This window comes from Ambystoma mexicanum, chromosome 6p (assembly GCF_040938575.1).
Source record: "Ambystoma mexicanum isolate Mex_15411 chromosome 6p, UKY_AmexF1_1, whole genome shotgun sequence".
NCBI lineage: Eukaryota > Metazoa > Chordata > Amphibia > Caudata > Ambystomatidae > Ambystoma > Ambystoma mexicanum.
Window position 1 is genome coordinate 555,738,129 of NC_090935.1, and position 22,771 is coordinate 555,760,899.

Genomic DNA, 22,771 nt, shown 5'->3' on the forward strand with positions numbered 1-22,771 from the left:
ATTTCTCACTAGTTTTAAACCAGTCTGCCATTTATGCAGTGGGGGGGTGGGAGGTATGGAGGGCAGAGCTTTGACTACAAATTGTATTTCTTACATCTAATTTCATAATATTCTGGGTTTTTCAATCGCTTATTCTTTCCTTTAAGGTCCTCTATATTTGAGCCCAATATCTGCTCCTGCCTGCATTTGAAAGTCTAATGAAACCGAACAGTACTTATCTGTTAGCTGTGAGACTATAAAGCAACATGTACATTCTTATTTTAGGGTATTGTGTTCTGATTATTTAGGGCAGTGGTATTAAAACATTTTTATGCTGTGGCCCCCCTCCGCCTTCGCTGTAAAACTATTGCTGCCGAGCCACCCCCGTCCTTCTGAGTAAAAATATTGTTGCTAGGCCCCCCAGATGCCATATCCGCTATACTTTCTATTATAAGCATTCACCGTTCTCCTTTTTTGCAGAGCATCACACCCCCTCTCGGGAATCCTTTGAGCCCCCCTGGTGTACCAGCTCCACAGTTTGAAGACCACTGATCTAGAAGAGGATCATACATTTCTTAATGACTTTCAGAAACCTTCTCCTGTAGCTGTGTTTTTTTTTGTGTGAAGTGTTTTCAAGTTGCAGCATCTCTAGTTGACAGTACAGCTTGTGGTGGGTCGGAAGGAGGAGTCGGACACAACAGACCTTTTTAAGTGCTTCATATTAATTACTGGAAAAGGCCTAGCTTGCCCTATCGCTACAGGGGAATTCAATATCTAGGTAAATTAAACTAAGGTGCTCGTCTGTCCAAGTCAAAAATCAAATGTTCTCATTCCATTCTAACCCTATCTGACCTTAGCACTAATAATACTAACTAAACTGAGCTCGCAAGAATCTCTCTTCTGCTGGCCTCTCCTTTGCCTATTTGTCTTGCGGCTTCTCCCAGGGTCTTTCTGGTTTCCTGAAAGTCTGTGATATCTAAATGTCTCTTGTATCACAAAAATACTCATTATGAGGATATCCTGTGTTACTGAAATGTCTTTCATGAGCCACTGCAGGTCTTCCCAACTGTTGGTGGGTTGTTTTCCTGAGCAATTGACCCTTCATATTCCTTGGAATATAGTCTCCTAAACACTTTCCTTTCACTCTGGGTTGCTCCTTTGTAGTATTAGTTTTGAAATTTCCCCAGCTTTTGAGATGGCTTTACCAAGTTCTTTCTTTCTTGGTGTACTTGACTTTGTACTTCTAACTCGCAATACGTTTCACAACTTTTGTTACAGGAGTCTCCCCACTCTTTAACAATTTTCTCTTGAAATCCCTTTTTGGGGTTTTCTCCCTTCTCCACGAAAGTTGATTCCGCTTTCATATTGCTTCACAACCTTTTTCCTGCTTTAGGCTTTTGAGTATCTCCTCAGATGTTTCTGCTCGTTATCCCGTCAATATATGTATCACGAGCATAATCTCTTTGCTTAATTAATCGTTCTCCTGGCAGCCGCCCATTTCTACAGCACAAACCTGTACATGTGTCAGCCTCTTGTGACTTTGCGGGATCGGCTCAGGCTCGGGTAGGTCAGTTTCCTCTCTCCACTTTCACTTCTTGGTTTCTCGGTCTCTGTAGCTCACTGTGTTCCCCAACCAGCGGTGGGGGGGTGTGCAGGGGGGTGGAGCTTTCCTCGCTTCCTATCATCAAGGGTTCAGCATATTTAGGAGGGCTACAGGACCACCACAGCACCATTGTTGTCACGCCATCTCTTTGGACGGTTTCTCTGATTCCATCCTGACAACAGTTCTGCCGCTGTCAGCTAGTGGGGTGGCATCTCCGAAATTGCCTTCCCTGCTTCTGAGTACCACTGGCTACATGGCTGCATTAAGCTCCCACTTTCCTTGGCGTTCTGAGGTCAAGGGCTCTTCCCCTGCGTACCGCTGTCTCGTCTGTTTGGGCCTCTTCCTGCTTTCGTAGCCATTTCTTCTTAAAGTGATATCACCTTTATTTTCAGATAGCTTGTTGGTTTCCACATTACCTACAGCCAAACAAAGAATACACAGTTTTGGATGCAATGCAGTCTCATGTAGGCAGATCAAGTGTCCTGCATAGGGAGTTCCCTTTGGTAGTAAGAGTCCTTTATTCTAAGGGGGTGCCCCTCCCAGTTGGTTCCACTTGCACAGACCTGCAGGGAGGGGAGAGCCTTTCAGAGCAGGCTCACTTCCCTAGCCTCAAAGGGGGTGGCTCCCCTTGGGAAGAATAAACTAATAATCACGATTTGTCACAAAGCTTGCAGAACCTTTTATCAGGTTTCTTTCTTTTCTTGGTCGCCTTTCTTCCAATGTATCATACCTGAACCAGGCACACAGTTGATATATTGAAGTATATACTTAACCTATTTCTTCCTTATGATCGAGGGCAACAGACAAGACCAAATCCTCTAAGACCTGAGATATAAGCTCTCGCAAGAGGTCTGTGCTGTCTGCACAGGATGATGCTGGGAAGAAAGGTGGTGTATTTGTAGCTAGTCGAACTTGGTGGGAATTGTTCTTAAGAAGGTAGCCCATCTTGCTAAGTAAAGGTCTTAAAACATTGGGAAAGGACTCTGAATTCTAAAGGAGGAACTACACTGCACTACTCTTGAAGCCAGAGGGCGGTCAAAAGACACTAGAGAGGTTCAGATAGTAATACAAATAACCTGAAAGGAAAAGTGATAACTACCTCCAAAATTAATCTGCATGGTCTGACAAGGATGCTCAACCACCATGACATTTTTAACAAACCAAGACCATTTGGATGGGGCCATTGAACAAGTGGCAAGAGACCCCTGGTCATTTTGTATGTAGAACTCTACAAGCTAAGTCCTTACGGGTTGAAAGGTCCCTGTTGAAAAGAGTAACGGTTTTATCACCGTTGGGCAAATTGGTTTGGGTGCACATCCTTTATTCTGCTTTTATGCACAATATAGTGGTGTTCAACTCCAAAGAGAGATGGGATAATGTACCCCCAACTACATAAGGATATTGCAAGTCACTGAGGAGTTTTGTCACCAAATAGAGGAACGTGGACTAAGGCGGAGTGCCTTTTTTAAGGTCAGTAAATTTCAAGGTGACTTGGTTTATCCTTTTTATTTATGGTAGTGGATATTTTATTCTTCGTAATAGATGGCCACACACTCATTCCCTTGAATACCTCGTCTCCTGTTTAATGTAAGAGATCTTCCATGTAATGATCCATGTATTTAATATAGAATCTGTTTGGATTTAAGAAAGCAAAACTGCAGCTCCTAATGTGTTGCAGAAAAATAGTTGTAGTATTGAAAATAACTTTCGTTTTGTGCTTTAAAATAAGTAATAACATGCTGATTATTGGCTCACTTGAGTTAAACTCTGATATCCAGTTAAAATTTCGAATGCACAGTTTTGAATGCATGAATGTCGGAAAAAAAATAATTCGAATATGTATTTATTTTATAGGTTTTATTGGGTTTAGTTAGTAAAAAAAGGGTTAATTAAAAAAAAATAACGGGTTGGGGGGAACCCCCCATAAAAAAATAATTCGACATTAAGGCATTCGAAATTATTACATTCCAAAATGTCACTGTAAACCTTAAACTCTAGCAGTGCACAAATTAAACATTCTACCATAAAATGTTCCTTTTCACTCACCGGCTGCAATGTGTCACAGAAACTACTCTGCAAGCAATGGATTTGAAAAGCTTTTCATGGCTTTAAGTACTGCATTGACAGCTGGAATTCTCTCTGCTGGCTCAAGCAGGAGGCATTATGTCACAATTAAAGTGTAATAACCGATTTATAGAGCGGTTGTGGGGTTATTTTCTTATTAAAGGTAACTTATGATGTCACAACTAGCCGGTAATAAGAATATTATGCCCAGGCTTTCTGCAGATATTGCAGGCTGCCATGTTAAAGGGCAAGAAAAAGAATGTAAAATGAGGTAGGCATTTCCTAGTTATCATCCCCAGAAAAATGGTGATCTGCCCAGTATTACAAGAGGGCAGTGCATTTTCAGGACACTGGACATAATTACTTCAAGCTGAAAACCTACTTTTAGAGACAGTACACCAAAACGTAACAAAGCAGGGGCACAATGCACAGTGTTTGGCATTAAGGGCATTTAGCTCGGCCCGCTAAAGAATTCTAGGCAGATAAGTTAGGATACCACTTCTAAAGCCGTGTTCTATTATTCAGTCTCTTTTTCTGGGTGGGTGAGTTTGCCTGTTCTTTCATGAGATTCGTGTAGGATTCTAAAGGCTAAAAAAGTCTAAATTGTTTAAAAGAATAATGAATGAAGAATGCAAGCCAAAGAGGAACCATGCCATCTCTTCCGTGAGAGACTGAAAGCAAGTAATGCAATGCCTCACTGGAAAGAGTAAATCTTCTTTGAAGCTGCACCCTCTAGAGGATCGGATACATTATCCAAAGAGAAAAGGTGGAAATATCAATACTCCTCCGTTCAGACAGATGTTGCAATAAGAAAGTGGGCATTGCAGTCCTCGTGCGTAGGTGATGCTTGGGACTAAAAACATTGACCACTGATTGGTTCCGTAGGCGTGGCTTCTTTTTGTGCATGGATGAAGACCCTTCATAATGCTCTGCCATAACGCGTGTGGATATTCCAGTGCAGTGCTTTTTTTTTTTTTAACGTAAAAAGTATGAAACCAGAACCCAAAAGATGAAATATAGCATGAGTTACATAATGGCTGAATCATGACATGCATAAATGTTCCTTAACTATTTTAAAAATCGATTACACATCTGCTACCGTTTTCTTGAGGAGCAACGTTTGAGCCGGATTTCTAGGCCGGGTTTGTCATTCATTTTCCTCCGATTTTTCCACACGTGCCTCATGTGACATATTGGGCGTTATAACAATCGGAGGTCTCTAGAAAATTGTCTTTATTAGGATGAAACTAAACAGTAAATTTTCCTCTTTGAAAAAATATTTTGTACTGCATTGTCAACCTTGCTGTATCAACCCAGTTGGCCTGAAAGTGCATACAACATATGCAACAAACAATTGAATAATGGTCATTTTATCGGTGTGAAGTGTATGTTTGGCTATTATACGCATTATTATTTGGAGATATAGTAGTGCAGGGATCGAAATTAAGATTTGATAAGGAAGTGCTAAAAGCAGTTCCTGAGTATCTAGCTTTAACCAGTGACCAAGAGCTACCATTGAGGAACCAGGAGCTAGTAAATGGTGTATTTTACTCCCATATAAGAGGCAAACATATCACTTTGTCCATTATTTATGACCCCTTATGCTTTAAATGTTGCATAGATGTGTTGTGATGCTTATTTATAGGTTGTCAACAAACGGAGATAATACACATTGGTGTGTTTGATATCAGTTGGTGTTGGGAACCAAAATTAGCATGTTAGCTGTTGGTGTCAAGCTAATCCGTCTCTTCTAGGCCATAAGTGGGAGCTAAATCGCTCCCAGCCCCTCAATTTCAAACCCTGGTAGTGACCAATGTTGCTTAAAGGTGCAATATTCTTTGAGTTAGTAATTTGCAAACCTCAAACATAACGTTAGTTTGTCAGATGGAAGACATAGCTGTAATTAGTTTATGATTTGTTGAAGCTAGGCACAGTTAAGCTAAAAACTGCTAATTTAAAACCCGTTAATTTCTGCATCCTTCTGATCTGTCTGGTGTTTGCTTGTTCTAAACGAACGGTCATATGGAGCCAGTTGTACTATTGCAGATCAGCACTGCAAAGCTCCCTGGCCACAGCAAGCTCACAAGCAATGAGCCCAATAGCAAGAGGTTAATGCCGGCCAAGGCCTAGAGCAAGGACAGACTTGTGATTTCTTGATGGCCTTTTAAAGAGATGGTACAAGGGTAACGTGATTTCATTTCACCTACAAAACATCGACAATACAGCACTTTCCCCATATATTTTAGCGCTGGAGTTTGTTTCTCTAACTAAACTGTTCCTAGAATGTTGGGAGGGTTGTTTGGTGGGAGAAAAAACATTGTAAAGCCGGACGATAGTTTGTAGAGCCATGGAACAGTTATAAGAAAGGACACTGATGGGGACCGTATTTATGCAAGTCCCTGTGATGGAGTGCCTGCCTGTGAGGAGCCGTGTATTCGCAACATGTATGCCTGTGTGTGAAATTGTTTGCATTTCGCCCCACTGTGTCCTGTCACAAAGCGGAGTCGGATCATACACTAGGAGTAAATTAGTTGTATTAGTGTCTCTTAAGGGGAAAGCCAAATGTACATCGTTGGAGCCAAGAACGTCCACAAAAATAACTTAATCTGTACCGGGAATAGTAGCCCAAAAGGATGTGCTCAATTTTCTGGGTAAATTCAAATGTTAGTGGGCCCTCTCGTAGGTTCAAACGTTTGTAGTTTCTTGCTAAGCCTTTGTCTGTCTGGTCTTTCTTTTCCCTACTCTCCTGTTTCTCCCCCTCTGGCTGCCACCCCTCTCCCTCCACCCCTTTCCAGCATTGCGGGTCCCTACTAGATTGCGGCTCTCTCCAGCCTCGTGGGTGTCTCTCTCCGGCCTCGTGGGAGAGTCTCTCCGGCCTCGTGGGTGTCTCTCTTGAACCTCTGTCTTCGTTTTGAGCCTTATAGGTTTCTAGCGCCCTCTTGAGACTCATCGATCTTTTGAGCCTCGCGAGTCTTTCTCTCGCCATACTCGTGGGGGGGGCTCTCCCGTAGGATCTGTCCAGATTCGTTGGTTGCACACACTCCTACCTGGCCTTGTGGGTATTTCGCCCTCTCCCTTTCTTGGTCTTGCATTCACTCTCTCCCCTCCTGGATGTCTTTTCTCCCATCCTTGTCATACACAGCCTCTTGCCTGCATTATGTACCTAAATGTGTCTTGGGATCTGGAATCCAGACGGACTACACGGGGTGATGTAGTATGTGGAATAGTTGACCAACCTGGCACCCACTGAATCGGCTCTCCACACCACTTGAAGATATCCTTTGATTAGCGTGGTGTGGGGACCGTACATGCACTACCAGGAATATTTATGTTGAAGATCCAGATATGAATGATGAATGATAGTTTATTTGTATAGCGCCTATACACGTGTTTCAAAGCGCTTCAAGGCAAGGGAGGGAGCAAGGGAAAACTACAATGACATTCTTACAAGGCCTTGAGACATTAAGAATGTTAAATTAACTATTGTAGTAGGCCTGGTGACACTTCAGATAGTGCAAGAGATTTGACAATAATGGGATGGGATGGGGGAGGTGGAGAGGGGGGTTGGAGATGAGAACAGACAAGCTACTATCGTACTAGGTCAGACGACATTTCTGAGAGTAAGTGCATAGACTATAGTAAGGGGAGGTGAGTGGAGAGGGGGAAAAGATAGGGAGAGGAAGAGAAGACAAGCAGTGAGTATGGTGGAAGAGAAGAGGCAAGCCGGCGAAATAGTGTTAGAGCGGAAAGCAAGTAGAGCGAGCACATCAAGTTGCAGGGGTAAATACTGAAAACCTGTTGCAAATGAACAGCAAGTGCAAGCCAGGAACCAAGTTGTAGATGAGCACAGCATGATTCATGAGTTCCATGTGTTAATATCCCTGCAAAAATATCTTTTTTTTTTTTGCAGGGATATTAACACATGGAACTCATGAATCATGCTGTGCTCATCTACAACTTGGTTCCTGGCTTGCACTTGCTGTTCATTTGCAACAGGTGTTCAGTATTTACCCCCTGCAACTTGATGTGCTCGCTCTACTTGCTTTCCGCTCTAACACTATTTCGCCGGCTTGCCTTTTCTCATACAAAAATATCGCCATATTTTTGCGGCGATATTAAGGCATGAACCTGCGGGGAACACCCCGCATTATTTTTAAAGGAGCGGGGGACACTCCCGTTCCCCAAACCCCCAAAATATTATCACCTATGGCCGTTCCAGGCGACCATATATACAGCAATATTTTTGTCATGGCCACCATGATTACGTGATAAAGGAAGTCAAGCATGAGAACGACGAGATTCGTGATGGGTGAACCAACAGGAGTCACACGAGTCCATAAAGTCAAATCAAATCCTAAGCAACAAGGCGGTGATGGTGTCACCATAATGTGGCAGCACAAACTCCCACAATGGGCAGGGAGGGATTGATGGATGTAGGGGGAAGCAGGAGAGGGCTACCATGGGGGGGGGAGAGGGTTAGCAAGATGGATTCCGGCATACAGGCAATTTCATTCATACAACGCAGGGTGGGGGAGTTATGACAGCGAAATACAAGAACCAGGCATACAGGAATCCCATGCATACAACAGTGGGGGAGGAGGGGCAGCGAAATACAATAACCAGGCATACAGCCATCACAGGCATACATCAGTGGGGGGACAGCGAAATACAAGAGGGAGGCATACAGGAATCCCATGCATACAACAGTGGAGGAGGAGGGGACGGCGAAATACAAGAGGCAGGCATACAGGCATCACATGCATAAAACAGTGGGGGGACGGCGAAATACAAGAGGCAGGCATACAGGAATCCCATGCATACAACAGTGGAGGAGGAGGGGACGGCGAAATACAAGAGGCAGGCATACAGGCATCACATGCATAAAACAGTGGGGGGACGACGAAATACAAGAGGCAGGCATACAGGCATCTATAGATGGTGATGGTTGCTTAAGGCAAAGGGTGGTGTAGAAATACTGTGGACAATGGTAGAACCAGGTAGGTAGGGCATGAGGCGGAACACCAGGAGAGAAATCCCAGAGAAAAAAGGAACGGACAACAGACAGGCAGATCAGGTATGAAAAGGGTCAAAACTGGTAGACAGAATAGGGAAGGGAAGGTCCAAAGCTGCGAAATGGAGCAAAAACTGGAGAAGGCAGGCAAAAAAGGGAATGAACTGAAAGGCAGGCAAGGATGACTAGCTGGAAAGGTAAGCAAAGGCATCACAGGGAGACTAGTGGAAGCAGTACCTACGAGTGTTAAGACGCAAGCTACTGAATGTAAGGGTGTTGGCCTCGCTCTTACACAAGAAGAGCTATACAATCAGCCGCACGCTGGGTTGCCACTGCCACGTCCTCCACACAGCACATGCACGAAACACAGGAGCCTGGCCCTCACATGCTCAGTTATCCCAAAATGATGGTGCCCAGTAGCAAGGGGCTATGGCTGCATTTACGTTGAGAATGGCAGCGTGCCTCACAGATCCAGCACGGTCTGGGAGACCTATGCACAGGCCTTTAAGAGGGCTTTCATGTGCAAGAGTTTCAGAAATAAATGCCTTTTCTCCATAATGGTGGTGCTGGCACCTGCGAGGCATCCCTTTTAATCAAGAGATGCCCATTGGCTGGTGCCACCAATATAGAAGAAAAGATGAGGCCACTGGAAGCAGAAAAGGCCTTGGCTTCCAGCGGCATCACCTTTTCAGTCTTAATGGTGCTGCTGCACCTCACAGGCATCATTTTAGCTTATAGATGCAGGGTGATCGCTGCATCTCTTAGCTAAATGTATGCCTTTCCAGGGGCAGTGCCACCATTATGGCTGAAAGTGCTGTGCTGTCCTCCACCCTGCATCTCTTTAGGTAATAAATGCAGAGAGCAGCACCCTCTTCCCCCTAAGAGGGAGGGAGGGAGAGAATGCTGATCTCTAGAAAGGGCTGCCTGGCGGGGTGGCTGTAGCTCGTTACGCTGGGGGTTGTCAAGGGGGAATGGACTAACTATCCGGCAGGCAACCCCTGTTAGGCCACGCAACTTGATGAACCCCAGCTCCCTTTCCCGTGCCACTTAAGACACTGCCTATGCGACCAGAACACTGCAGGTACAGCTGCCAGCAGAGGATAGGACCTGTAAGTAAGAAGTATGCACAGGGATTGGAATCATGGGTCTGTCACTGGCTCTCTTCCCAGCTCCCCCTTTAGACGAGTGAGTCTTGCTCCCCCCCTGTCGCCCCATCCCACAGGCTTTGAGTCTCTCCAGTTTTCCTTTCTTCAGCTCCCTGGGTCTCTCCTCTGGCCACCTGCTTCAGCTCCTTCTGCACATTGTCGCATACCTCTGTAGGAGCTCTTTCTCTGGATTCCCCAGTCTTCTGCCACTGGTTCTGCTTTTTATAGCGCTTGGATCACGCTTTAGAGTTTTGCCCTCAGCTAGAAGAAAACAACATTCTGGGACTCTGGTAATTCGCCTTCCGCCCCAGACATGGGACTGAAACGACTCCTAGATTTAAGTCAAAATGGACTACCTGTAGGATGAAGGGGAAAGTTGCCCTGCTCTTCCTACTGGATCTCTCGGCCGCCTTTTAATTTAGTGGACCACAATATCCTATAAAACCACCATACCACAGCTGCACAATACTTGCGTCCCGTCCCCTTTCCTCCATACTGTATGGGCGTCCCTTCCAAGGGACGGGAGACGGAACCGTTTTCACCAGAAAAAACCTTCCCCTTTAAATTTAGAGGCGTGCAGGGGCGCGGCTCAGCGAGCATGCGTTCCCCTAACTCTGTCCTCCGGTTGAATTCACCAGTGCTCCTGGGTTTGGCTTTGGCCATTTAATTCCACGCGTGGATACTTTTGTCTTTTCTATCATTCAGGTACACGGCCTCAGGCGTCGCGCTCCTCCCCGGCGCATGTCAACTTCTACAGGGTTCAGCAGGTGCCCATCCTGCAACGGGCTCTTCCCAACCTCATGCCCCCATGCCCTTGGCCCAGACAACGGTTGGCAATCCTGTTCGGCGTGTGACTCGCTGTCCTCGAAGGCGCTGAACAACAGACAACAGACTAGCCAGGCACAGGGAGCTCTTCCAGAGGTCTCCTCCAGAGGATCTCAAGAACTTCGTGAAGCATCGTCCCAGATCCGAGGTAGGGCAGATATTTTCCAGCGCACGCCGCAAGGGAGACTCCTTCCCAGGGACTCTCCTGTGCAGGAGGGACCGGCCAGGTCCTTTCACCGGCACATGCACTGAGGCTGCTACAGCTACCGACCTTCGGGTCGAGGGGTCCTCGGATCCTCCCGGACAGTGTCGAGGGACCAGAAGGTTCTTGTACCGGGCCTACACCCGAGGGTCTATGCCCTGTTACTGGCGCAATGGCAGAGGGGCTACGCCCTAACACCCGCAATACGTCCGAGGGGCTACACCCAATTATCGGAAATACATCTGAATGGGGGCACCTAAATGCAGCTCCAGCGACCCCCGGGTCGAGGGGGGTCGCACCTACCAGGCCGAGACCAGAGGAGCAGGGTAGGATCCACGCGCAAGAGTTTTTGATGAGGCCGCACCCAGCACGCTGGGCAACATGTCGCAGGCACGTGGCAGGCAGCTCGACAAAATGGCCACCGCACCAAACAGGAACACCCGTCTGATATTCCACGAATTCGGCAAAGAACGAGTGTCAAGGTGGGACTGGTCGCAACAAAGTACATGGCCTACAGTCTACCCTTCGTATGCGCAGGGCAACTTCCCCAATGCGTCCATACAGACTGGGTACGCAGCAGCTCCAGCAATCCCCCGGTACCACCTGCCATCTCTTCGGCCAGTGAGGAGGTGCTCATCGACAAATTCCTCTGCCTCACGAGTTCTCCTCAGATGGAGGTTAACATCAAAGAGCAATCGGGAAGGTCCTCCCCGCCATGCTAGCGGTACCAGACTCCTCCATCGGGCTCCCTGACCCCGGTGCAGCTGCCTCCTCTGGCTCCACAGGCAACTCCGCCACCTCCTGAGCCTCCGGCTGCGGTCTCTGTATCCTAGCCTCTGGTGCCATCTACGCTATCTACTCTGGATCCTCCTCGTCAGTGTCCTGCGGATCTGGAGGGAGGAGGGAGGACACGCCATCCTCAGCCAGGGCCTTCCATGAACGTCTTGCTGGCCTGGCGGAGTACCTAAGCCTCCCTCCGCCTGAGGTCGAACAGCCGGCAGAGGGGATTCTGGCTGAAGTCCTCACAAGACGCCCCTCTGCCAAAACGGGGATTCCCCTGCAAATACCGATGTAGTCTCCCTGGTCAAGAAGGGTTGGCTCAAACCACTCAGTCCAGCCGGTCAACCGATGCCTGGATGTTAACTACAGGTAGATGGAGGGGGACACACTCTTGCTCTCGACACATCCTCAGCCATACTCCTGAGTAATCGCTGCGGCATCACTTTACTCCAAGCCTCAATCCTCAGCCTCCTCCTCTGCGGTGCTGCTAGGCTTACGGCAAGATCTACCCTGCCTCCTTGCACCTCCGTCCAGGCAACGCAGATGCCATGCTGGCTGCCGCCAACCAACGGTTAGGTGATTAATTAGACTTCCTCCCGGAACTCCCCTCCCAATGCCAATCATGCTCTAAGGCGGGGCTAGCGGAGGCCATCTCGTGGCACATGACCTCATGGAATCCAGTGGCGCTTATCGATACCTTGGGCCGTGCCATCTGCATTGCCACGGACATGTCATGATTCCTGCCCCTCATGTCCCCAGCCCTCCAAGATGTCCGGCTGGAGCCAGGCCACGATCGCCTACATGGCCCTCAAGGGGCTCTCCATCCCTCCAAAGACCCACAAGCGCCAAGTCTGACTCCCTCACTCCCATAGGATAACATTGGGGATTGGACTTGTAGTGCATTGATGGGACAAGATGGATGCCCCCACATATTTTGGTTCCCAGAACTGCATGTGCAGTCTAGTCTTTTGGGTGTGGTTCAGCCCAGAGACACATGGGAACCCCAGGGACTACTTAAGCCACGCCCAGGCTGAGAAACATGCTTTGTGTTTTCTGCCCCTGCAGCGCAACACTCACCGTGTTCGGATCGGTCTCCAGTAGGCCTGCATCTATCTTCTGTGCTCAGTTCCTGCAAGAACAAGAAAACCGTTAGGAACAGCCTTACTTTGCGGCGCTTCTGCCCATCGTTCATCGCTTCTTCTGTTCTGTGGGCATCTTTGGCAGTGCCATTCCCATCCGGGCACGCCGCTTCCTAAGGAAAAGGGAAAGAACAGAAAAAAGGCATTAGTAAGCATTCAGCAAATCTTCGCTTATTTTTAAAGACTGTACGAGCTTCAAACGCTTACCTGAATCCCAGCCGCTCTGGGGGAACTCTGTCTCCGGAACTTCTCATCCATCTGCAAGAGTGAAAAAGACACTCCAGGTTAGCGTGGAAACCTCTAGCGGCGCTGCATACCGCGCTTATTCACCGCATTTCTTCTTCATAACCGGCATCCACGCTGAAAAGGTCGTGGCACCTAAAAGACACAGAAAAGGAACTCTGTTCAATACAAATACGAAAGGGTCGCATCGCGCTCTCACCCACCTTCAGCGCTACTCATCTCAGCAGCACGTCGCCATCCCCGGATGCCGGCCATCTAAGGAAGGAAAGGAACGAAGTTAGAGAACTGGTCAAAAGACTCATTATACTTACCTGTCAGACTCTTGCCAGTGAAGTAACTAGGCAGCAACGAGCCCGCATCAATCCACGCGCCCCTGCGCTGAAAGCAGGACGGAGAGCACACTTTCCAAGAAAACAGGGCCCAGTCTCCAGTCGAGTAGACTCCAGGGAAGGGTTCGAAGTCGTAAGAGGTCAGAACAGGCTGAGTGACGTCCCCGTGGATACCAGGTGAGCGTTACAGACATGAGGTGCACAGCCTGGCTCCAGGTGACGAAATTCAACCCGGACGTCCAGGAGCGCATTATAGACCTACCGTTTGAGCGGGTGTTGGGGGGAGGGGCCTCTTCCACTCCTACGGATGAAGAGCTGGAAAAAAGAACAGCTCACAAATGGCAAAGTCCTTGTCCATTCTTACAAAGACCACCCCCAAATCTTACACCCAATCTCAGCAGCGCTCCGAGAAGGGTCGTACATATGGACGGTTCCGTGGCTTACAGGAACGCAGATCCAGGCAGCCGGACCGCTCTCCGTCTCAGAACCGGGGCAAACAAAAAGGGGGAGTAAGGGCTTTGTCCAGTCCCCCTCCTCAGCCTCCGAGGGAAAGAAGGCATGACATGCCCCTTCTGGTCCACGTGTCTCCGTTGGGGGCAGGCTTGCTCTCATGCACATTTCTGGCACCAGAATGTTGCAAACCCCTGGATCCTCGTCGTAGTACCGCCTTCCCATCCCAGCCTCTCCTCCCTCCGTCCCTCCACTTCCACAGGTTGGGACAGCAACTCTTTCGGCAGAGATCTGGTCACTCGTAGAGAGCCAGGCAGTAGAGGAAGTTCCAGCCTCCCAGCGAGGCTTTGGCTTCGACACCAGGATTTTCACCATTCAGAAGAACCAGGCGGGCCAGAGAGTTGTGCTGGACCTTTCCACTCTCAACCTCTCCTTACCCCTGCAAAAATTCAAGATGGAACGCCAGCTTTCATGGCGGAAACCTTGGACAAGGGAGACTGGATGTGCTCCCTAGACCTGAAGGACGTGTACCTACACGTCCCGATTTGGCATCCCCATGGTTCTTTTCTACGGTTCAGGATGATGGGTTACCATTTCCAATACAAGGTCCTCCCGTTTGGCCTCAACTCGCCCACAGGGTCTTTACCAGACTCATGAATGCGGTAGCGGCCCTCCTCAGAGAGCAGGGCCTCCATATCTATCCTTACCTGGACGACTGGCTCGTCGGGGCTAAATCTCTGGAGTCGGTTCACCACTCCTCCCATGCCCTTATGAACACACTGCACAACCTGGGCTTCTCGCTCAATCTCCAATCACAGCTGCTCCCTACGCAGACTGACGTTCCTGGGACTCATTTGGGACACTGGCTCCGAGAAGGTCTTCCCGTCGGAAGACAATCTCGGCCATCAAGAGGGCCACTGGTCACTTTCTCAGCAGAAAAGTGACCTTGGCTTGGTGGGATCAGCATCTCCTGGGTCTACTAGCGGTGGTTCTGGTAGCCGTCCCACACACGAGACTAAGGATGAGATGGATTCAGCTGCACTTCGCTGCCTAATGGAGTCAGGAGCGGGGCTCTCAATCCGAAATGATCAACGTTCCTCCATCTCTCTTCCCGGACCTAACTTGTTGGTCCAGGCACTGCAACCTACGGATGGGCAAGCCCTTTCGGCCGCCTTCTCTGCAGGGCACCATCCCCACAGACTCCTTGCTCGAGGGCTGCGGAGCCACCCTGGACTATCTCTCGGTCCACGGCACCTGGACTCAACAGGAGCAGGAATACCACATCAATCGGTTGGAGCTGAACGCCATCTGGCTAGCGCTCTGGGCATTCCTACCACTTCTTAGGGGCAAGGTTGTCCTCATTCAAATGGACAACTCGACCAGCATGTAGTACCTCAACAAGCAGGGAGGCACCAGATCCCCTCCTCTGTGCAGACTGGCGATCAGCATGTGGGAATGGGACTTGGAAAACTAAAGTTACCTCTCGACAGTCCACCTCCCGGGGGAATTCAACCTGGAGGTGGACAGGCTCAGCAGGCTGGGAGCAGACAATTACGAGTTGCAACTAAACAACTTCGTTATTCAGGAGATCTTCAACAGGTGGGTTCTCCCCCAAGTGGATCTCTTTGCCACCTGGCACAGCAAGAAGTGCCCCCAGTTTATCCTGGCAGGGTCAGGGTCCCGGCTCTCTGGGTGACTCATTTCATGTCAAGTGGACCGACATGAAGGCCTACCCCTTTCTGCCCACTCCCCTGATCCACAGGGTACTTTTGCAAGATTAAGGAGTCGCACCGGGTCCGCATCATTCCGATTGCTCCATGGTGGCTGGCCAGACCATGTTTTTCGGAGCTCCTCAGCTCTCGGAGGCGCCCCCGATACACCTCCCGACGGGCCCGGTGCATCTTCTGGCACAGCAGGGGGGCAGGATCATCCACCTCGCGCTTGGGAAACTAACCCTCACAGCGTGGTACCTGAGCAGGTAACTCTTCGGCACCTTAGCCTCTCACAGGCCAATCTGGAGATCATACAGGGCGCCAGGAGCAAAGCCACCAGGGACCAGTACAAGAGCAAATCGACCAGGATCTGCCTCTGGGCAGACTCCAAGGGAATTGGACCCTCTGGCCTGCAATCTGGACGACATGCTCTCCTTTTCAGCGCACCTTGGTCATTCGGGCGTACAGGTCGACACCTGCCCTACATACCTGTCAGCCATAGGGGCTTACAGGAACTCTGAGGAAGCCATTCTTTCCTCCTCCAACCCTATTGTCGAGAAACACCTGACCGGTCTTGCGAGGCTTTACCCGCCCGTCAAGAGACCGCACCCAGTATGGGATCTGAATATAGTCTTGGACACCCTGGCACACAAACCATTCGAGTCAATTGTTAGGCAGAATCCAGTGCAGTGCCCTTAGGGACCACTACACACGATTAAGACGGGTGACAATACAAGTTTTACCTTTGGTACAAGACTGTACTATGTCAGAGTTGTAGCAGTGGCGGAGCAGCCAGGCTTATCTCAAGAGTATTTGAGCAGTAGCATAGATTACACAATGGGACCACAATTACTGTGACTCACGCAAAAACCGAGATCCTCCTAGTAGGGACCAGCAAAACTCTCAACAAACTCTCTCCTCAATACAAAACCTTCAACATCGACAACTCCACCATCAGTCTCCAAGACTGTAAAAACCTTAGGTGTTCACCTAGATGCCTCACTGTCCATGTCCCGACAGGTCAACGCCATAGCTTCCTCCTCAGCGCTATCCACCAAGGTGATAAACGCTGTTAAGCCTTTTCTTTCCACCAAAAACTGCCTATCCATCGCTAGAGCCACAATAGGTACCAAACTGGACTACTGTAATGCCCTTTTCCTAGTCACCTCCGCCCACAACATAAAAACTCCAAATCACACAACGCGCTCCAGGCAGCGCTAACCATTCCCAAAAGAGAACACATCTCTCAAGCTTGGAAAGATGCCCACTGGCTACCGGTAAAGGAACGGATACTCTTTAAAGCCATGGCCATCACACATAGGTGCCTCACACTGGATGCTCCACCCTATCTCGCAGAAAGAATCACCCCCAAAGCCTCCACCAGACCCACTAGAGCCCACCGCACCAACATGATCCATGTTCCCACATTCCAAAGATCCAGGGCTGGAGGATCCAGTTTCCAACACCTCGCACCCAAAAACTGGAATTCCTTACCAACCTCACTAAGGAATGAAAAAACGTACGCCACCTTCAGAAAAAACCTAAAAACCTTTCTATTCTGCTAAAATCTATCCACATTTATGCCTGCACTTTAACCACAGCAAAGCATAACCCTTAATTGCATTGTCCTATTGCAATCAACTGTTTACTCTGTTACTCTGTACCACATGCACAGTTATGCTTGCTCTGTAACCACAGCAAAGCATATTCCTCTAATCTCAACTTCCTGCTGCAACCAACTGTTTACTTTGTTACTATGTACCTATCTTATGTTTAAGCTGTAACAGCGCCACGATGCCTCAGGGCAGTTCTGTGCGCTTTATAAATGCAAATAAATAAAAAATAAACACTGACTCAAGGTTTCAGGTAAAATATATAAGTACATTTATTTTTAAACCATTCGTTATAAACACAACACTTCTATTAAACTCAAATAAAAACCACACATTAAATATACTACAACTAACCAATTCACTTTGTACAGTAAGTCTCAAGGTAAGTACCCTCTGCTGAATGAACCGGTGTTATGAAAAAAACATGTTACCTTGAACACGATTGCGATCACTTTTTGACAGTTCGGTCTACTAAACAAACGCCTATTTGTGACATGAAATGCTACCGGGGCAAAAACACACTTGGCACCTGAGACTCCCAGAGGGAGTTGGAGGCAACAATCACAGGCAATATTTTTGTTAGGCAGGCAGAATCAAGAAACACTCAGACAGGAGTTCAAAAGTCAAAGGGCCGGAGCCATGGTCAAGACACCGGGGCCTGTTGCCGAAGATCACACAGACCGTTCACGATTCAACGTAGCCAAAAGTACTTAGATATTGTCGGTGTTTGGAAGCAAAAGTTATAAGAAGGAGGGAAGACCAGGCCAAGCCTTGGAAATGAAGAAAAGGGGTTCACCCAGTTTCCTCAAGTAGAACACAGTACCTTGTTCCAATGGTGCAGCTGGTGCCCTGGTAGTTGTTCCTGTTGGTTTTCCGCAGACCAACGATTCCTGGAGCTTCGTTGTGAAGGAGGATGTCTGAACTGGGTCTGCACCACACAGGGATGAAGCCGGCAGCAGCGACGAAGAATAAAAGGTGCGCTCCTTAAAAACAGGAGAGGCTCTTCTGGTGGCTATCCGGACCACTACGGCAGCGTGCAGCGATTCCGACCAAGGAAGAGGATCCTCTGGCTGTGGAAGATGAGCTGGTTATCCCCACCAAGCTCGAGGGAAGAAGACTCCAGACTGGATCTTCTCTAAGTCATCAAAGGGAAGATAGCGCAGGACTTCACCGGGATGGGGTAGTTGCAGCAGCAGTCGTTCTCTCCGCTTCTCTTTGGTTCCTTGTAGTTCCAGTGGTGACTGACTTCTAGCCCAAGAGACCTGCCTTTTATGTGCAAAACCCCCATTCACACAACCTGGCTGTCAATCACCCAGCAAAGGGGTTTGTCCAGCTCGGACAACTACCCTGGCCAATCATGACAAAGTGCGACTTGGGTTTCCTAGGATACCCTGTGCAGGGGGTGACTACACCCCTCCCTCACATTCAGCCCACCTAGACACCCAGGCGCCTTGAGGAGGGCTTCTGAGCAGAGGCCCGCCAAAAGACCGTGAACAAAGAAGGCAAACCTAGTTTCCCGCTCAAAGTAAAACACAAGAAGGACTTTAAAAAAAATAAATGGCGAATAAACCCAACCGGAGCCAAAAGAAAGACGATTTGGTCAAGCGGGTTTATGTTCGAGGCTAATATAATAGCCAAGAACAGTACCACGTTTATCTAATCGCGGTAGAAAGGTTAGGGTAGATACCACTGCCACCAGCCAAGTCTAAATGTTAAACGAGCGAAACAATGCTCTAGGAGGTACAGATGAAAAGGGATACGAATTAACCCTTTCCAGTACTCCATGGCAGATCGGGTGTACTGGATCTGTGGTAGATTGACTAAAGTTAATGGTAACTTTACAGTTTTCTGGGGGACGGTAGTCGCCTGTGAAATGGAGTCGAGGGAAGTCTATCAGGCTTTGAAGGCTTCCATATCCCTCTGGATGGTCTCTGCCATCAAATAAGCGTACGAGGGCCAGTACAAGCCGCTCCCGGCCAACCTGCATGCCCACACAGTCGGGGCCAAGGCAATGGCCATCGCAGTCCAGCGCCATGTCCCTTGGCAAGTCATAAGCAGGGCGGCCACTTGGGCTTCTCCCTCGGCTTTCTGCAAGCATTACTGTTTGAATGCCGGCTCTATCTGATGCGGCTTTTGGACAGGCGGTTCTCAGGAACCTATTTGCTTAAGGAGGGTCTCCTCTCCACGCTGGTGCTACAATCAGTTGTAATCGCCCATACAGTTTGGAGGAATGGGGACGGGACTTGAATGTAATTATAAGTTAGTCACTACAGTGACTAACGTACTTGGTCCATAGTCCCCTTTCCTCCATACGTCCCACCAACCTCCCCCCTAATAATACGTGTCATTAGGCAAGGTTAAATCTATTGTCGACGCGTCTATGGGGACTGAGGTGTGACGCCGGAGAGCAGAGTCGGGGCAGCGCATGCTCCCAAGGCTGCTCCCAAGGCTGCACCCCTGCACGCCTCTAAATTTAAAGGGGAAGGTTTTTTCTGGTGAAAAAGGTTCTGTCTCCTGTCCCTTGGAAGAAGACGCCCATACAGTATAGAGGAAAGTGGACTTTGGACTAAGAGTACGTTAGTCAATACAGTGAGTAATTTATAATTACACCGGCACCTCGACTTGCAACATCAACAAACTCCAGGTCCTTCAAAACAATGCCATCAGAGCAGCGCTTAACATTCCCAGATCAGCACACATCTCAAACTAGACTAAAACTCCACTGACTACCAACCCATTCAAGAATGAATCTGGTTTAAAACGTTTATACTGACCCACAAATGCCTCCACCGGGTAGCCCCGCCTATCTGGCCGACAAAATATCCAAATCAGCCAGACCCACTAGAGCAGCCTACAAGCACCTCCTTGTCACCCCCAAAGTCGAGAACCAGAAAGCGGGTGGCAGCAGCTTCCCCCTGATGCCCAGTAAACTCTGGAATGCCTTGCCCATTCACCCCAGATCCCAGGATTCCTTTTGGATCTTCCGCAAACGGCTTAAAACGCACCTTTTCACACACCAATTGCACAACTCACTCACGTCACCAGTGACCCCCCACAGCCCACCCCACTATACTGTTGGCACCCAACCAGTCCGACATTTGCCATGTGAAATGTAAAAACTTCTCCAATTGTAAAAAATGTAATTTTGAAAATGTGTATGACTGTAATCTCTAACAATTGCAATCTTTTATATGTAAATAAGAGCATAGATGTCTTGGGGCTTGGCACGCTACACGGGCATCAAAATTAAATAACAGGACTACATGTTTGTCCCTATGCAGTTTGTATGGGGATTGGCGGATGGGCCCCACTACCCCTGTGGATGGCTTGCATTGCTGATGTGGGGACATGGGGGTTAGTGATTTCCCCATGGGCAGTCCACTCTTTGCTGGACACCCACTCGCCTTGCCCTCTAAGATTACTCCCTTAGCCTAACCGGGTGTTGACGGCTTGTGAAGTGAGCGGTTGACTACTCCAGTTTTAAGTCAGGTCTTGTTTTTTATTTTATTGGTTTTAATAACGCCCTTAATACCGGAGTTCGGTTTCTAAACGCAGATCTGGGATTCGAACCTCTGTTGCTCTGTGTAGTCTTGCTTCCAAGACCAGCATGTTGCCCCTGTGCTGTTCCCCGTTCACTTGCTGTTCCTCTTGTGGTTATAGATATGATATTGGCACATGCGCAAGGGAAGCTGAATGTGCAGGCACATATGGGACATCCCCTAATTGATTCTCTTAAAGTGACAGGAATTTCTAAGGCAGCAATATGAGTGACCCCCTGCTTCTCCTGATAATGCCCCTCCCCCTTTTGTATGACTCCTCTCATGGTTTCTTCCCTGTGTGTCAAACAGTGCGCTTCTTGAGTGTCCCTCCTGTGCTTCACACAGCCCGATTCATGGAAATATTTGCGTGGAAAACAGGGTACTTGCGTGCCAATTTGCATGCATAATCCCATTCGTCGATTCATGAAATCGAAAGCACAGGATATTCCTTGGGCTTATGTGGATTTCATGCATGCACGGCTCTGTGAGCTGACGGGTGCCTTGCGTGAGACTTCATGCAGAGCGTGGGGCAAGGCCTGCGCAGAGTGTAGAGTAGATGTGGAACTCAGAAAATGAGGAAGAACACGTGATAGAAGTGAGCGTTAGAAGGGACAGGCCACAGGCAGTACGTAGCACACACACAAATGCCCACGGCAAAGCGTATTCATGGATGTGACCATACAACCTCTAGCTTGTGAAATGCCTATGGAAATCCCTCAATCTATCCATCACCCGAAGGCAGGCTTAAGGGCACTTGCGCATAGGATTCGCAGCACAGATATGAGTTAGCATATCAGATTTGGAGGTGTGTGCATGCAGGCGGGGTTCTGATCGGATTTGAGGATCAGCGACGATGCATAGTGGGGTGCTGGACTGGTTTTACCCGATTAACAAAGTTTTATACGCATGTTGGTGGGGTGCCGGCAACAGTTACGGGGGACCCTGCGCAGGGTCCCCAAGATGCAGGCCTGCTTGTGGGGAACCCCACGCACTGTTTCACGGGTGCGTGTATTCACACCAGGGTGAGTGCGCAAATGTAGCGGTTCTGGCTGTTTATGCTTTGCGTGGGGGCGTTCCCGGCGCGACTTGCGAATATGGTTACTTTGTGAATTAAATGGAATAAGCGGGGTGCGCAGTTTTTATTTTGCGTGAAGGCTCACGCAGTGTCGTTCTCGGCGCGTTGCAATTGCGGGACAAATGCACACTTTTCCATGAATCGGGACTTTGTGTATTTCTTCTCTGCCTATACTGTATCGCCCCCGTTTTCGGAAATAATTTTTTATATATCAAGCCTTCATTTAAATAGAGGATTGAAACGTACAGCATCTCCCCTTTTATTTTACAACTTAACCGCACGGGTGCGTATGAACAAAGAGGTGACGCCAACACTTGCCTGAATACATCCTATTTTAGGAGCGCAGGAGAATGGCTAGAGCGACGTAAACCTAAATCCTGTCGTGTGAACGCGCTACAATACTTAAGCACATTATTGTCGTTCTGTTAAATGTTCAATTGCACACATTCTGTTTTGGCGCCCTCGTGCATTTTCACAGCATTAGTCCTGTTTTGCCATGCCTGTATTGCTACCAAATGTTCCCAGCTTCTCCATGTTGCAATATACATCAAAGATACTAGGAATGCGATATGAATAATACATTCTAGATTGTGAAGTTCTTAATACATTTCTGTGCTAGTATTGACGAATTGCTGACATTTTCCGCTGTAACTGAATATCTAAAATGTTGTGTGCCAACTGTATTGGTTTATATTCTAACTCCAGATTGCAAGGCCGGGGAAGTGTAAAGGAATGGAATTTCTTCGCTGTTTTATAAAGCGGAGGTTGAGGGCGAGATTAGCATTCGATTGTGTTTGGTATGCCGAAGAGCTTGCTATGTGCAGCCTTATTCAACAATTGGAATCCCTAAAAAGGGCTTGGATTGCATTGCTCCTTCTGCGGTTGTTATTGTGTTCAGCGGCCACCCCAGACTGCGCTCTGAAATTGCATTATTTTCTTTCCACAGAATGTTGGCTGTGAGAGCTCCGAGAAGCAGCAGCCGGGAGAAACACGTGACTCGCTGGTATGTTTATACTGTAGCACGTTTCAGTATGTGCACGGGTGGATATAAAGCGATTGCTT

At 48.3% G+C, this 22,771-nt stretch overlaps 1 protein-coding gene across 5 annotated transcripts in view; it reads left to right on the plus strand.

The window, feature by feature from the left end:
• ERBIN (erbb2 interacting protein) overlaps positions 1-22,771 on the plus strand; it is a 2,559,118-nt gene that overhangs the window by 297,046 nt on the left and 2,239,301 nt on the right. For all 5 annotated transcript variants that reach the window (XM_069627374.1, XM_069627371.1, XM_069627370.1 and 2 more), the window contains one exon: positions 22,656-22,712. The gene's annotated coding sequence lies outside the window, so the exon portion shown is untranslated. The remainder of the gene's footprint in view (positions 1-22,655; positions 22,713-22,771) is intronic.